Below are 15,851 nucleotides of genomic sequence, written 5' to 3'. Positions count from 1 at the left end.
ACCTATTAGAGGGGCGGATTATACCCATCAGTAGTATGTCCTGGATCTCCCTTTGTATAGCAGTTTTATCATGAGGTGACTCCCGGTAGGGTGGGGTTCTAATTGGGTGAGCATTACCTGTGTTAATGGAGTGGTATGCCCGTTCGGTCCGTTTTGGAGTGGCTGAGAAAATTGGTGCAAAGCTTGTGCACAGCTCCTTGATCTGCTGTCGCTGCAGACGTCCAAGGGTCGTGGAGAGGTTCACCTCTTCTACGCCACCATCCTTTTTTTCTTCGTAATAGACACCTTTAGGCCCCTTTGCGTTATTTGTTTTCTGGGCTGTAAACTGGCAAACGTTTAATTTTTTGGAATAAAAGGGCTTAAGAGAATTAACATGGTATACCTTGGGCTTTATGTTGGAGGTGGGGGAGGCTATGAGATAATTAACAGCTCCTAGGCGCTCCTGGACCGTGAATGGTCCTTTCCACGACGCTTCCATTTTATGGGCCTGGAGCGCCTTTAAGACCATGACTTGGTTTCCTACTTTGAAGGACCGTTCTCTGGAATGTTTATCATACCAGGCCTTTTGCTCTTTCTGAGCATTTTTTAGGTTTTCTTTAGCAAGGGCTAAAGAGTGTCGGAGGGTGCTTTGTAGGTTGCTTACAAAGTTTAGAATGTTAGTTCCTGGAGAAGGCGTAAGCCCCTCCCATTGCTGTTTCACCAACTGTAATGGCCCCTTAACCTCGTGGCCATACACAAGTTCAAATGGTGAAAACCCTAAACTGGGATGTGGTACAGCCCTGTAGGCGAAAAGCAACTGCTGCAACACTAGGTCCCAATTATTGGAGTGTTCATTTATGAATTTACATATTATGGCCCCCAAAGTTTTATTAAACCTCTCCACCAGGCCATTGGTTTTATGGTGGTAAGGGGTGGCAACCAAGTGATTCACCCCATGAGCTTCCCACAGGTTTTTCATGGTCCCTGCCAGGAAATTAGTTCCCGAATCTGCAAGGATGTTGGAGGGCCAGTCTACCCCGGCAAAAATGTCTGTTAATGCCTGGCACACACTTTTAGCTCTGGTGTTGCTTAAGGGTACTGCTTCCGGCCATCGGGTAGCAAAATCCATGAAAGTCAGTACGTACTGCTTTCCTTTGGGTGTCTTTTTTGGGAAAGGACCCAGAATATTCACAGCTACGTGCTGAAATGGGACCTTAATTATGGGTAGTGGCTGGAGAGGGGCTTTAACCTGGTCTTGGGGCTTTTCCACTCGTTGGCACACCTCACAAGACCGGACATAATTAGCAACATCCTTGCCCATTCCCTCCCAGTGGAAGGACTTCCCCAACCGGTCCTTGGTTCTGTTCACCCCAGAATGGCCACTGGGATGATCGTGGGCTAAGCTCAAGAGCTTTACCCGATACTTAGTGGGAACTACCAACTGTCTTTGAGGATGCCAGTTTTTCTGGTGCCCACCAGAAAGAGTCTCTTTGTATAAAAGTCCTTGTTCTATAACAAACCGGGATGGGTTAGAAGAGCTGAGAGGCGGTGGGGTGCTCCACGCCGCCGCCCAAACTTTCTGAAGGCTGTTATCTGCTTCCTGCTCGGCCTGGAACTGTTTCCTTGATGCTGGAGACATCAGTTCCTCCTTGGACTGTGGACTGGGGCTTGGTCCCTCTGGAAGTGATGCAGGTGCTGGGGCTGTTTCCATTGACTGTGATCCGCTGTCCACTGGTGCACTATGTGGTATCTCAGGCTCTGGCTGAGCCTCTTCGTAGGGTTATCTGCTGCTTCCGCCAGGTCAGGCTCGCTGGTGCCCTCTGGCGTTGGAGTTGTAGACGGGTTTGCAAGCGCTGGACTCAGTGCTGGCAATGGTCCTGGTGCTGGTTGAGTTGCCAGTTCCGGTTCTGGGACTGGCTTTGGCTGGGTCTCTGGGATTGGATTCACTACGGCTGTTGCAGTCGTTGGCAGGGGATCCGGTTCCACCACCTTTGTCTGGGTCTCTGGTAAGACAGACGGGGCCCTGGTGGACGGCTCAGGAACAGGGATGGGGGTGAAAGCTTGCTTAGCCTTTGCTACTTCCAGTTCATGCTTCCTTTCTTGTTCTCTCTCCTCCATCTCTTTTTTTTTTCAGCTCCATTTCTTTTTCTTTCAGCTTCATCTCTCTGTTGTGGGCCTCCTCTTTGGCTTTTTCTTCTCTTTTTCTCTGCTGTGTCTTGAGTTTTGTTAATTGAAGCAGTCTCTGATGTTTTCTTTCATTTTCTTCTGCTTTTAGTTTGGCCAGTTCTATTTTTTTAGCTACTTCTTTGGTAGTCATTTTCCTGTTTTCTTGTGCTGGGTCACCCCCTCTGCAGTTGACTGAAACTGGGAAGCTCTCAGCTCTGGCTGCTGCTGAGTTAACAGAGACTTTCTAACTAGCTACTCCCGAGGATGTAAAAAGAAAAAAAAAAACAATTCAGCTTGTAAATTCCTTTTACCCTGTCGTTTGCTCATTTGAACACTTCTCTTAACAAAGGACCTTGTTAAAAAACTTAACACCTCTGCCTTCAGGCAAGGAGAGATAAGATATGCATCTATCTCCAGCTCTGCTTTTCAAGCAGCTAGAAGGAAAAAAAATCTCACTGGCTTTGGGTTTAAAATGATCCCACCGCTACCACCATGTCAAGGCTGTATCCCCACTTTGAACTTTAGGGTACAAATGTAGGGGCCTGCATGAAAACTTCTAAGCTTAACTACCAGCTTAGCTCTGGTCCGCTGCCACCATCCCAAGGCTAATTTCTTTCCCCGGGTAGCCTTGAGAGACCTTCACCAATTCCCTGGTGAATACAGATCCAAACCCCTTGGATCTTAAAACAAGGAGAAATTAACTATTCCCCTCCTTCCTCCCACCAACTCCTGGTGAATACAGTTCCGACCCCCCTGGGATCTTAAAACAAGGAGAAATTAACCATCCCCCCTTCTTTCTCCCACAAACTCCTGGTGAATACAGTTCCGACCCCCCTGGGATCTTAAAACAAGGAGAAATTAACCATCCCCCCTTCTTTCTCCCACCAACTCCTGGTGAATACAGATCCAACCCCCTTGGATCTAAAACAAGGAAAAAATCGATCAGGTTCTTAAAAAGAAGGTTTTTAATTAAAGAAAAAGGTAAAAATCATCTCTGTAAAATCAGTATGGAAATAACCATACAGGGTAATCACACTTAAAGAGCTCAGAGGACTCCCCTCTAGTTTTAGGTTCAAAGTACAGGAAACAAAGATAAACACTCTAGTAAAAGGTATACTTACATGTTGAGAAAACAAAGGAAAACTAACACGCCTTGCCTGGCTATTTACTTAGAAGTTAGAAATAGGAGAGACTTGTTTAGAAAGATGTGGAGAACCTGGATTGATGTCTGGTCCCTCTCAGTCCCGAGAGCGAACGCACAACCAAAACAAAGAACACAAACAAAAGCCTTCCCCCCGCCCCAAGATTTGAAATTATCTTGTCCCCTTATTGGTCCTTTAGGTCAGATGCCAGCCAGGTTACCTGAGCTTCTTAACCCTTTACAGGGAAAAGATTTTGGAGTCTCTGGCCAGAAGGGATTTTATAGTACTGTACACAGGACAGCTGTTACCCTTCCCTTTATAGTTATGACACAGGTTCTCATTCCCTTGCAGCAGGAGGACGTCACGTCCAAAGCGATGCACCTGCTCCGCATCATCCGGCACTTGCGCCAGGTGCCTGAGACACTGCAGGGGCTGTCCTTCTGAGGCCATCAGCAACTCCCGCTCCCTGCTGCAGGTACTGCTCTGGCTCACTGTAAATGGGGAGCTAGTGGAAGGGGAAATGGAGCCCCCTGGCACTCACTAAAAGGGAAAGTGGTGGATTCTCCATCTCTTGATGTCATTTAATCAAGACTAGATGCCTTTCTGGAATGTGTGTGCCCAAAAAGTAACTATTGTACTACACAGGAAGCCTATGATATGCAGGGGCTTAGATTAGATGCTCTAAAGGTCTCTTCTGCCCATCAAGTCTACTAATTTTGGAAACACGGAGTGTAGCATTGGGAGCAGCCTCTGATGTTTTACTTTCTAGCCGGCTTGCTTCGTAGAATGAAGACGCATTGAGTGGGGTGATCCCCAGAGAGTAGCTCAAACCTTCAAAGTGTCAGGCCAGCAGCAGGACATTAGCACTTCAGGGGATGGTTGGGTGTGACAGTGACATCACAAAGGACTTTTGCAGGAGCTCAGCCTATTGGTCAAAGTTGTTAGGGAGGTGGTGACCTCAGAGAGAGATGCTGACATCAGCCTGGCAGGACAGGAGCACAGGGCCAGGGAAACCTCAGAGACCCCTGTGGCTTTGCTTCAGCAAGTCTCCTTCTCGAGGTCTCTCTTTGAGGACTGAGAGAGTATTAGGGCTGACGTATGTCAGTGCGAGCAGGAGCCTCTTTCGAGTTTTCTCCTTCCCTTTTACTGATTTTACTAGAAAACAGACGTCCCTGTTAAGAAGGGTAAGAGCCTCAGAGAGGATTGTAACCTTTTCAGTCTGATCCACCTGGTGCCAGCTGAATTCTAGGCATGGAAAACACTAGCTCAAGGTGGCAGAATTTTATTCCCTCCCTGGGATTTTGTCCCGTGGAATCACTGGGGACATTAGGTTTTGTCCTTTTCGTTTTACCTTTTCCTCCATCCCTCCTTCCTTTCTCTTCAACTCTTACTTCTTTTGTCCTTTCTCCTGTTCCCCTCCCATCACCAGGAGTGGGGTGTGTGTGTGTTGCTGGGGGTGCTCTTCACCTCCCCTTGTGGAAAGTTGATCCAATACTGTGAGGTTGAAATAGTGCTTGGACTCCACTGACACTAGATGCTCCCATCCTGTGGCTTAGCATTGCTGTCTGGGATGACTTGGAGAAAGATCTCAACCTCCCCGCAACCCACTTCACTGCTGCCAGAATCCCTCCTGCCCCCCCTGCTTGAGCCGCCTCCCTGCCCAACCTGGGTGGGGGTGGAGAAGAGGGTTTTGATAACTTGAGCTGTGGTTTGGAGGTGGAACAGCTGTCAAGGGCACTGAGGGGGTGGTAACAGATGCTAATCCTACAAGGATTGGGGTTGGCACTGGAGGTTACCGGAAAGGACAAGAAGACTCCATTCTGGGGTTGAGGAGGAGAATTCATCCCTCAGTGGTGGGCAGGTGCTGGGTGGAAATACTGCTGGTTCCAGGTGGCCTTAATTCCCCCTGATTCCTCTGGGCGTTTGAGTCTCTGACAGGTTCTCGTTCCCTTGCAGGAGGAGGACGTCACGGCCAAAGTGATGCACCAGCTCCGCATCATCCGGCACTTGCGCCAGGTGCCTGTGACACTGCAGGGGCTGTGCCTCTGAGGCCTTCAGCAACTCCTGCTCCCTGCTGCAGGGACTGCTCTGGCTCACTGTAAATGGGGAGCTAGTGGAAGGGGAAATGGAGCCCCGTGGCACTCACTAAAAGGGAAAGTGGTGGATTCTCCATCTCTTGATGTCATTTCATGAAGACTAGATGCCTTTCTGGAATGTGTGTGCCCAAAAAGTAACTATTGTACTATAGAGGAAGCCTATGATATGCAGGGGGTTAGATGAGATGCTCTAAAGGTCTCTTCTGGCCATAAAGTGTAGTAATTTTGGCAACACTGAGTGTAGCATTGGGAGCAGCCTCTGATGCTTTACTGTCTAGCCGGCTTGCTTCCTAGAATGAAGACGCATCGAGTGGGGTGATCCACAGAGAGTAGCTGAAACCTTCAAAGTGTCAGGCCAGGAGCAGGACATTAGCACTTCAGGGTTTGGTTGGGTGTGGCAGTGACATCACAAAGGCCTTTTGCAGTGTAGTAGTTCCGGGGTGGGGCTCGTCCCTTCCTGGGGTTCCTGGGAGCCAGGCCGCCCCGCTACAAAGCGAATAACAGTTAGGGCCCAGACCTTTGGGTAGGGGCTGAGCACGCAATTAGCAGTTCGGCGCTCAGGCCTTTGTGCAGGGACTGAGCACACAATCAACAGTTCAGAGCTCAGGCCCTTATGCAGGGACTGTGCACACAATCAACAGCTCCGGCCCTGGGTCAGGGCGGGGCAACAAACAAGTAGTCAGTCAGCGGCCCAGGCCTTGTAGCAGGGGCTGGGTCAGTTTGGGTTAGCACAGGCCCTAGGTCAGGGCGGGGCAGCAAACCAATCATCAGTCAGAGGCCCAGGCCCCTTGGACAAGGAGGAGGAGAGACTGCCACCCAGCACGGGGTGGCAGGGGGGAACACAGGCCCACCCACTCCACTGTGTTCCAGCCCGGGGCCCTATCCGCAGCAGTCCGTCTGCCACGCAGTCAGTGGGGATCCTGACCGCAACACACTGACATGGGTTCGGGGTCTGCTATCCCCGGGCCACTTCCCATCTCCTCCTCCATGGGTACCTGTTCCTCCTGAGTTCCGTCTGCTGGGTCGCAGATCATGGGCTCCTGCGGGCCCCGAGCAGCAGGTAGGTCTGTCACTCCCTCTGGGCCCTTGGCGGGGGGAAGCTCAGACCGTTCCTCAGGATACCGGGCTCTCGGCAGGCTCGGCCAGTCCTCCTCAGGATACCGGGCTCTCGGCAGGCTCAGGTCCGCGGGAGCTCGGGCACCAGCGTCTGTCCTCTCCCGCTGCCGGCCAGCTACTGAGCGCCGTGGCTTGGCCTTTATACTTCCTGTCCCACCCCTTGACTTCCGGGGGGTGGGGACAGGCCGCGGTGGCCTTGACTTCCTGGGGCGCCTCGGAGCCAGGCCGCCCCGCTACATGCAGTATCTCAGCGTATTGGTCAAAGGTGTTAGGGAGGTGGTGACCTCAGAGAGAGATGCTGACATCAGTCAGGCAGGACAGGGGCGCAGGGCCAGGGAAACCTCAGAGACCCCTGTGGCTTTCCTTTAGCAAGTCTCCTTTTCGAGGTCTCTCTTTGAGGACTGAGAGAGTATTAGGGTTCACGTATGTGAGTGCAAGCAGGAGCCTCTTTCGAGTTTTCTCCTTTCCTTTTACTGATTTTACTCGAAAACAGACGTCCCTGTTTAGAAGGTAAGAGCCTCCGAGAGGTTTTTGAACCTGCTCAGTCTGATCCACCTGGTGCCCGTTGAATTCTAGGCATGGAAAACACTAGTTCAAGGTGACAGAATTTTGTAGTCCACACGGGATTTTGTCCCGTGGAATCACTGGGGACATTAGGGTTTGTCCTTTTCGTTTTACCTTTTCCACCATCCCTCCTTCCTTTCTCTTCATCTCTTAATTCTTTTGTCCTTTCTCCTGTTCCCCTCCCATCACCAGGAGTGGGGTGTGTGTGTGTGTGTGTGTTGCTGGGGGTGATCTTCACCTCCTATTGTGGGAAGTTCATCCAAAACTGTGGGGTTGAAATAGTGCTTGGACTCCACAGACACTAGATGCTGCCATCCTGTGGCTTAGCGTTAGTGTCTCGGATGACTTGGGCAAGATCTCAACCTCCCCGCAACCCACTTCACTGCTGCCAGAATCCCTCCTGCCCTCACTGCTAGACCTGCCTCCCAGCCCAACCTTGGTGGGGGTCTAGAAGAGGTTTCTGATGACTTAAGCTGTGGTTTGGAGGTGGAACAGCTGTCAAGGACACTGAGGGGGAGGTAGCAGGAGCTCACCCTAGAAGGAGGGGGATTGGCACTGGAGGTTACTAGAAAGGACAAGAAGACTCCATTCTGGGATTCAGGAGGTGAATTCATCCCTCAGCGTTGGGCAGGTGCTGAGTGGAAATACTGCTGGTTCCAGGTGCCCTTAATTCCCCGATTCCTCAGGGCGTTTGAGTTTCACTGGTTCTCGTTCCCTTGCAGCAGGAGGGCGTTACGGCCAAAGTGAGGCACCAGCTCCGCATCATCCATCACTTGCGCCAGGTGCCAGAGACACTGCAGGGGCTGTGCCTCTGAGGCCTTCAGCAACTCCCGCTCCCTGCTGCAGGTACTGCTCTGGCTCACTGTAAATGGGGAGTTAGTGGAAGGGGAAATGGAGCCCTCTGGCACTCAGTGAAAGGGAAAGTGGTGGATTCTCCATCTCTTGATGTCATTGAATGAAACTAGATGCCTTTCTGGAATGTTTGTGCCCAAAAAGTAACTATTGTCCTATACAGGAGGCCTATGATATGCAGGGGGTTAGATGAGATGCTCTAAAAGTCTCTTCTGGCCATAAAGTATATTAATTTTGGAAACACTGAGTGTAGCATTGGGAGCAGCCTCTAATGTTTTACTGTCTAACCGGCTTGCTTCCTAGAATGAAGACGCATTGAGTGGGGTGATCCACAGAGAGTAGCTCAAACCTTCAAAGTGTCAGGCCAGCAGCAGGATATTAGCACTTCAGGGGATGGGTTGGTGTGGCAGTGACATCACAAAGGCCTTTTGCAGGACGTCAGCCTATTGGTCAAAGTTGTTAGGGATGTGGTGACCTCAGAGAGAGATGCTCACATCAGCCAGGCAAAACAGGGGCGCAGGGCCAGGGAAACCTCAGAGACCCCTGTGGCTTTGCTTCAGCAAGTCTCCTTCTCGAGCTCTCTTTGAGGACTGAGAGAATATTAGGGTTCACATATGTGAGTGTGAGCAGGAGCCTCTTTCGAGTTTTCTCCTTTCCTTTTACCCATTTTACTAGAAAACAAAATCCCTGTTGAGAAAGTAAGTGCCTCGGAGAGGTTTGTAACCTGTTCAGTGTGATCCACCTGGTGCCATCTGAATTCTAGGCATGGAAAACACTAGTTTAAGGTGGCAGAATTTTATTCCCTCCCTGGGATTTTGTCCCGTAGAATCACTGGGGATATTAGGAAAACAACAAGGAGTCTGGTGGCACCTTAAAGACTAACTGATTTATTTGGGCATAAGCTTTCGTAAGTAAAAACCTCACTTCTTCGGATGCATAGAGTGAAAGTTACAGATGCAGGCATTATATACTGACACATGGAGAGCAGGGAGGTACTTCACAAGTGGAGAACCAGTGTTGACAGGGCCAATTCAAAAATCAGGGTGGATGTAGTCCACTCCCAATAATAGATGAGGAGGTGTCAATTCCAGGAGAGGAAAAGCTGCTTCTGTAGTGAGCCAGCCACTCCCAGTCCCTATTCAAGCCCAGATTAATGGTGTTGAATTTGCAAATGAATTTTAGTTCTGCTGTTTCTCTTTGAAGTCTGTTTCTGAAGTTTTTTTGTTCAATGATAGTGACTTTTAAATCTGTAATAGAATGACCAGGGAGATTGAAGTGTTCACTTACTGGCTTATGTATGTTACCATTCCTGATGTCCGATTTGTGTCCATTTATTCTTTTGTGGAGGGACTGTCCGGTTTGGCCAATGTACATGGGAGAGGGGCATTGCTGGCACATGATGGCATATATGACATTAGTGGATGTGCAGGTGAATGTAGCAGTAGGTGATTTCTGGGTACCCGTCTTGCTCTGTCAATCTGTTTCCTCACTTCCCCAGGTGGGTATTGTAGTTTTACGAATGCTTGATAAAGATCTTGTAGGTGTTTGTCTCTGTCTGAGGGGTTGGAGCAAATTCGGTTGTATCTTAGGGCTTGGCTGTAGACAATGGATCGTGTGATGTGTCTTGGATGGAAGCCGGAGGCATGTAGGTACGTATAGCGGTCAGTAGGTTTCCGGTATAGGGGGGTGGTTATGTGACCATCACTTATTTGTACTGTAGTGTCCAGGAAGTGGATCTCTTGTGTGGACTGGTCCAGGCTGAGGTTGATGGTGGGGTGGAAATTGTTGAAGTCCAGGTGGAATTCTTCAAGGGCCTCCTTTCCGTGGGTCCATATGATGAAGATGTCGTCAATGTAGCGCAAGTAGAGGAGGGGCACTAGGGGACGAGAGCTGAGGAAGCGTTGTTCTAAATCAGCCATAAAAATGTTGGCATACTGTGGGGCCATGCGAGTACCCATAGCAGTGCCACTGACTTGAAGGTATAAGTTGTCCCCAAATCTGAAGTGGTTGTGGGTGAGGACAAAGTCACAAAGCGCAGCCACCAGGCTTGCTGTGGCCTCATCAGGGATACTGTTCCTGACAGCTTGTAGTCCATCCTCATGTGGAATATTGGTATAAAGTGCTTCTACATCCATGGTGGCCAGGATGGTGTTTCCAGGAAGAACATCAATGCATTGTAGTTTCCTCAGGAAGTTGGTGGTGTCTCGAAGATAGCTGGGTGTGCTGGTAGCATAGGGCCTGAGGAGAGAGGCCAAATAGCCAGATAATCCTGCCGTCAGAGTGCCAATGCCTGAGATGATGGGGCGTCCAGGGTTTCCGGGTTTATGGATCTTGGGTAGCAGATAGAATACCCCTGGTCGGGGTTCTGGGGGTGTGTCCATGTAGATTTGTTCCCGTACTGTAGCTGGGAGTTTCTTGAGCAGATGGTGTAGTTTCTTTTGGTATTCCTCAGTGGGATCAGAGGATAGTGGCCTGTAGAATGTGGTCTTGGAGAGTTGCCTGGCAGCCTCCTGTTCATAATCTGACCTGTTCATTATGACTACAGCACCTCCTTTGTCAGCCCCTTTGATGATAATGTCAGAGTCGTTTCTGAGGCTGTGCATGGCATTGCGTTCTGTACGGCTGAGGTTATAGGACAAGTGATGTTGTTTGTCCACAATTTCAGCCTGTGCACGTCTGCGGAAACACTCTATGTAGAGGTCCAGTCTGTCATTTCGACCGTCAGGAGGAGTCCACGCAGAATTCTTCTTTTTGTAGTGTTGGTAGGAGGGTTCCTGTGGGTCAGTGCACTGTTCAGTGGTGCGTTGAAAATATTCCTTGAGTCGGAGACGAGGAAAGTAGGCTTCCAGATCACCGCAGAACTGTATCATGTTCGTGGGGACGGTGGGACAGAAAGAGAGTCCCCGAGATAGGACAGACTCTTCTGCTGGGCTAAGTGTGTGGTTGGAAAGATTGACAATGTTGTTAGATGAGTTGAGGGTACCATTGTTATAGCCCCTAGTGGCAGGTATAAGTTTAGATAACTTACAGTCCTTTTTCCTCTGTAGAGAAGTGAAGTGTGCATTGTAAATGGCTTGTCTCATTTTTGTAAAGTCCAGCCACGTGGAAGTTTGTGTAGAAGGCTGGTATTGTATGAGAGTCTCCAGTTCTGAGAGCTCATTCTTGATCTTCTCCTGTCTGCTGTACAGGATGCTGATCAGGTGGTTCCTCAGTTTCTTTGAGAGAGTGTGTGGCACAATCTCTCACCATACTCAGTGTAGTATGTTGATTGCAATGGATTTTTTACCTTCAGTCCTTTTGGTATGATGTCCATCTGTTTGCATTTGGAGAGGAAGATGATGTCTGTCTGTATCTGTGCAAGTTTTTTGTTGAGGTTGATGGATTTCCACTCCATACGGCTAAATTTAGTGCCTTGCATGGTGTCAAGTGTCAGGGGATAGCCGTGTTAGTCTGTATCTACAAAAACAACAAGGAGTCTGGTGGCACCTTAAAGACTAACAGATTTATTTGGGCATAAGCTTTCGTGAGTAAAAACCTCACTTCTTCGGATGCATAGAGTGAAAGTTACAGATGCAGGCATTATATACTGACACATGGAGAGCAGGGAGTTACTTCACAAGTGGAGAACCAGTGTTGACAGGGCCAATTCAAAAATCAGGGTGGATGTAGTCCACTCCCAATAATAGATGAGGAGGTGTCAATTCCAGGAGAGGAAAAGCTGCTTCTGTAGTGAGCCAGCCACTCCCAGTCCCTATTCAAGCCCAGATTAATGGTGTTGAATTTGCAAATTAATTTTAGTTCTGCTGTTTCTCTTTGAAGTCTGTTTCTGAAGTTTTTTTTGTTCAATGATAGTGACTTTTAAATCTGTAATAGAATGACCAGGGAGATTGAAGTGTTCACATACTGGCTTATGTATGTTACCATTCCTGATGTCCGACATGGGGACATTAGGGTTTGTCCTTTTCCTTTTACCTTTTCCTCCATCCCTCCTTCCTTTCTCTTCATCTCTTACTTCTTTTCTCCTTTCTCTTGTTCCCCTCACAGCACCAGGAGTGGTGTGTGTGTGTGTGTGTGTGTGTGTGTGGTGCTGATGGTTCTCTTCACCTCCTCTTGTGGGGAGTTGATCCAAAACTGTGGGGTTGAAATAGTGCTTGGACCCCACTGACAGTAGATGCTGCCATTGTGTGACTTAGCATTAGTGTCTGGGATGACTTGGGTCAAGATCTCAACCTCCCTGCAACCCACTTCACTGCTGTCAGAATCCCTCCTGCACACCCTGTTAGAGCCGCCTCCCAGCCCAGCCTGTGTCCGGGTGGAGAAGAGGGTTCTGATGACTTGAGCTGTGGTTTGGAGGTGGAATATCTGTGAAGGGCACTGAGCAGGAGGTAGCAGGAGCTCACCCTACAAGGAGGGGGGTTGGCTCTGGAGGTTTCTAGAAAGGACAAGAAGACTCCATTCTGGGGTTCAGGAGGTGAATTCATCTCTCATTGATGGGCAGGTGCTGGGTGGAAATACTGCTGGTTCCAGGTTCCCTTAATTCCCCCTGATTCCTCGGGGCGTTTGAGTCTCTGACAGGTTCTCGTTCCCTTGCAGCAGGAGGACGTCAGGGCCAAAATGATGCACCAGCTCCGCATCATCCTGCACTTACGCCACGTGCCTGAGACACTGCAGGGGCTGCGCCTCTGAGGCCTTCAGGAACTCCCGCTCCCTGCTGCAGGTACTGCTCTGGCTCACTGTAAATGGGGAGCTAGTGGAAGGGGAAATGGAGCCCCCTGGCACTCACTAAAAGGGAAAGTGATGGATTCTCCATCTCTTAATGTCATTTAGTTTAGACTAGATACCTTTCTGGAATGTTTGTGCCCAAAAAGTAACTATTGTACTATACAGGAAGCCCATGATATGCAGGGGCTTAGATTAGATGCTCTAAAGGTCTCTTCTGGCCATAAAGTGTAGTAATTTTGGAAACACGGAGTGTAGCATTGGGAGCAGCCTCTGATGTTTTACTGTCTAGCCGGCTTGCTTCCTAGAATGAAGACGCATTGAGTGGGGTGATCCACACAGAGTAGCTCAAACCTTGCAAGTGTCAGGCCAGCAGCAGGACATTAGCACTTCAGGGTTTGGTTGGGTGTGGCAGTGACATCACAAAGGCCTTTTGCAGGACGTCAGCTTATTGGTCAAATGTGTTAGGGAGGTGGTGACCTCAGAGAGAGATGCTGACATCAGAGAGAGATGCTGACCTGAGGGCCAGGGAAACCTCAGAGACCCCTCTGGCTTTGCTTCAGCAAGTCTCCTCCTTGAGGTCTCTCTTTGAGGAAAGTAAGTGCCTCGGAGAGGTTTGTATCCTGTTCAGTCTGATCCACCTGGTGCCAGCTGAATTCTAGGCATGCAAAACACTAGTTCAAGGTGGCAGAATTTTATTCCCTCCCTGTGATTTTGTCCCGTAGAATCACTGGGGACATTAGTGGTTGTCCTTTTCGTTTTACCTTTTCCTCCCTCCCTCCTTCCTTTCTCTTCATCTCTTACTTCTTTTGTCCTTTCTCCTGTTCCCCTCCCACCACCGGGAGTGGTTTGTGTGTGTGTGTGTGTGTTGCTGGGGGTGCTCTTCACCTCCCTTTGTGGGGAGTTCATCCAAACCTCTGTGGTTGAAATAGTGCTTGGTCTCCACTGACACTAGATGCTGCCATCGTGTGGATTAGCATTGGTGTCTGGGATGACTTGGGGCAAGATCTCAACCTCCCCGGAACCCACTTCACTGCTGGCAGAATCCCTCCTGCCACCCCTGCTAGAGCCGCCTCCCTGGCCAACCTGGGTGGGGGTGGAGAAGAGGGTTCTGATAACTTGAGCTGTGGTTTGGTGGTGGAACAGCTGTCAAGGGCACTGAGAGGGAGGTAGAAGCAGCTCACCCTTCAAGGAGGGGATTTGGCACTGGAGGTTACTAGAAAGGACAAGAAGACTCCATTCTGGGGTTCAGGAGGTGAATTCATCCCTCAGTGGTGGGCAGGTGCTGAGTGGAAATACTGCTGGTTCCCGGTGCCCTTAATTCCCCCTGATTCCTCGGGGCGTTTGAGTCTCTGACAGGTTCACATTCCCTTGCAGCAGGAGGACGTCACGGCAAAAGTGATGCACCCGGTCCACATCATCCGGCACTTGCGCCAGGTGCCTGAGACACTGCAGGGGTTGTGCCTCTGAGTCTTTCAGCAACTCCCGCTCCCTGTTGCAGGTACTGCTCTGTCTCACTGTAAATGGGGAACTAGTGGAAGGGGAAATGGAGCCCCCTGGTACTCACTAAAAGGGAAAGTGGTGGATTCTCCATCTCTTGATGTCATTGAATGAAGACTAGATGCCTTTCTGGAATGTGTGTGCCCAAAAAGTAACTATTGTACTATACAGGAGGCCTATGATATGCAGGGGCTTAGATGAGATGCTCTAAAGGTCTCTTGTGGCAATAAAGTCTACAAATTTTGGAAACACTGAGTGTAGTATTGGGAGAAGCCTCTGATGTTTTACTGTCCAGCCGGCTTGCTTCCTAGAATGAAGACGCATTGAGTGGGGTGATCCACAGAGAGTACCTGTGTCAAGGCTGTATCCCCACTTTGAAGTTTAGGGTACAAATGTAGGGGCCTGCATGAAAACTTCTAAGCTTAACCACCATCCCAAGGCTAATTTCCTCCCCTGGGTAGCCTTGAGAAACCTTTCACCAATTCCCTGGTGAATACAGATCCAACCCCCTTGGATCTAAAAGAAGGAGAAATTAACCATTCCCCTCCTTCCTCCCACCAACTCCTGGTGAATCAAGATCCAAACTCCTTGGATCTTAAAACAAGGAAAAATCAATCAGGTTCTTAAAAATAAGGCTTTTAATTAAAGAAAAAGGTAAAAATCATCTCTGTAAAATCAGTATGGAAATTAACCTTACAGGGTAATCAAACTTAAAGAGCTCAGAGGACTCCCCTCTAGTCTTAGGTTCAAAGTACAGCAAACAAAGATAAACACTCTAGTAAAAGGTACATTTACAAGTTGAGAAAACAAAGGAAAACTAACACTCCTTGTTTGAAATAGGAGAGACTTGTTTAGAAAGATGTGGAGAACCTGGATTGATGTCTGGTCCCTCTCAGTCCCGAGGGCGAACACCCACACAAACAAAGAACACAAACAAAAGCCTTCCCCTCCCCAAGATTTGAAAGTATCTTGTCCCCTTATTGGTCCTTTAGGTCAGATGCCAGCCAGGTTACCTGAGCTTCTTAACCCTTTACAGGGAAAAGGATTTTGGAGTCTCTGGCCAGGAGGGATTTTATAGTACTGTACACAGGACAGCTGTTACCCTTCCCTTGATAGTTATGACAACCTCAAACCTTCAAAGTGTCAGGCCAGCAGCAGGACATTAGCACTTCAGGGTTTGGTTGGGTGTGGCAGTGACATCACAAAGGCCTTTTGCAGGATGTCAGCTTATTGGTCAAATGTGTTAGGGAGGTGGTGACCTCAGAGAGAGATGCTGACATCAGCCTGGCAGGACAGGAGCACAGGGCCAGGGAAACCTCAGAGACCCCTGTGGCTTTGCTTCAGCAAGTCTCCTTCTCGAGGTCTCTCTTTGAGGACTGAGAGAGTATTAGGGTTCACGTACGTGAGTGCGAGCAGGAGCCTCTTTCGAGTTTTCTCCTTTCCTTTTACTGATTTTACTAGAAAACAGACGTCCCTGTTTAGAAGGTAAGAGCCTCCAAGAGGTTTTGGCAGCTGCTCAGTCTGATCCATCTGGTGCCAGCTGAATTCTAGGCATGGAAAACAGTAGTTTAAGATGGCAGAATTTTATTCCATCCCTTGGATTTTGTGCCGTAGAATCACTGGGGACATTAGGGTTTGTCCTTTTTGTTTTACCTTTTCCTCCATCCCTCCTTCCTTTCTCTTCATCTCTTAGTTCTTTTGTCCTTTCTCCTGTTCC

At 49.1% G+C, this 15,851-nt stretch overlaps 1 long non-coding RNA gene across 1 annotated transcript; it reads left to right on the top strand.

The window, feature by feature from the left end:
• The first annotated feature begins 7,833 nt into the window (after positions 1–7,833).
• LOC128828827 (uncharacterized) lies at positions 7,834–14,067 on the top strand. Its single transcript, XR_008443243.1, has 3 exons — positions 7,834–7,909; positions 12,509–12,632; positions 14,012–14,067. It is a non-coding gene; the product is annotated as an uncharacterized LOC128828827 (long non-coding RNA).
• Positions 14,068–15,851: the final 1,784 nt, after the last annotated feature.

This window comes from Malaclemys terrapin, chromosome 24, assembly GCF_027887155.1.
Source record: "Malaclemys terrapin pileata isolate rMalTer1 chromosome 24, rMalTer1.hap1, whole genome shotgun sequence".
Taxonomy (NCBI): Eukaryota; Metazoa; Chordata; order Testudines; family Emydidae; genus Malaclemys; species Malaclemys terrapin.
The sequence above is the reverse complement of the archived record's forward strand: the minus strand, read 5'-3'. Positions and strand labels throughout refer to the sequence as shown.